This window comes from Myotis davidii, unplaced genomic scaffold (assembly GCF_000327345.1).
Source record: "Myotis davidii unplaced genomic scaffold, ASM32734v1 scaffold174, whole genome shotgun sequence".
NCBI lineage: Eukaryota > Metazoa > Chordata > Mammalia > Chiroptera > Vespertilionidae > Myotis > Myotis davidii.
In genome coordinates, this window is record NW_006289087.1 from 717,522 (window position 1) to 718,346 (window position 825).

An 825-nucleotide genomic window follows, 5' to 3' on the forward strand; every position below is an offset into this window, starting at 1 on the left:
AAAAAAACTCTAAAAGGCACCGCCGTGGTATCTTCTGTCTTGAAAAGAAACTAAAATAAAGACAAAATAAAATAAAAAAAATCTTCCCTTCGAGCCCACGCTCTGTGCCTCTCCATAGCAAACCCTGGTGAACGGTTTAGTCATCATCATTTCCACTGCTGCTTCCTCTCTCATTGCTGAGTGCAGTAGGCCGGTCACCGATGACCTCCAGGCTGCTAAGTCCGCTGGTTACTTCTGTTCTTATTACTTTTCAATCCTCACCCGAGGATATTTTTCCCATTGATTTTTAGAGGTTACGTGTGCTTTTGACCGGAATCGAACCCGGGACCCTCTGGCCCTCGGGCCGATGCTCTACCCCCGAGTCCCTGGCTGGGGCCGTGGGCTCCCCCTCTGTTCCTGGCCTTCCAGCAGCATCTGTCAGGACAGGCGGTGCTCTCTCTAGACTGTCCTTCTTCGCCTTCGGACACCTCGGGGCAGGTCTCCGGGGCTGCCCGCCTCCGCCTCCGGGCTCTTTCTCTCCTGGGCTTCAGTCCTGGTCCGTGGTCCGTGGTCCTGTCCCCGTGACCCCATCGCGTCCAGGGCCTCCTTCCCCCGTTTTCCTCTCTCCCGCGCACTCTTTGCACGAATGGCTCCCGCTTTCTCCCCCCAAATCTGCATCCGCCCCCTCCTGTCACTCACCTGCACCTTCACCGGCACCGGCACCGGCACCGGCACCGGCACCAGCACCTCCTCCCGAGGCTTCCTGGCAGCGACCAAAGCCGCCCCAGACGCTCCCCTTGCAACACCCCGTCTCCAGGGCGGCGTGACCCCAGACTCCGCCCCGTT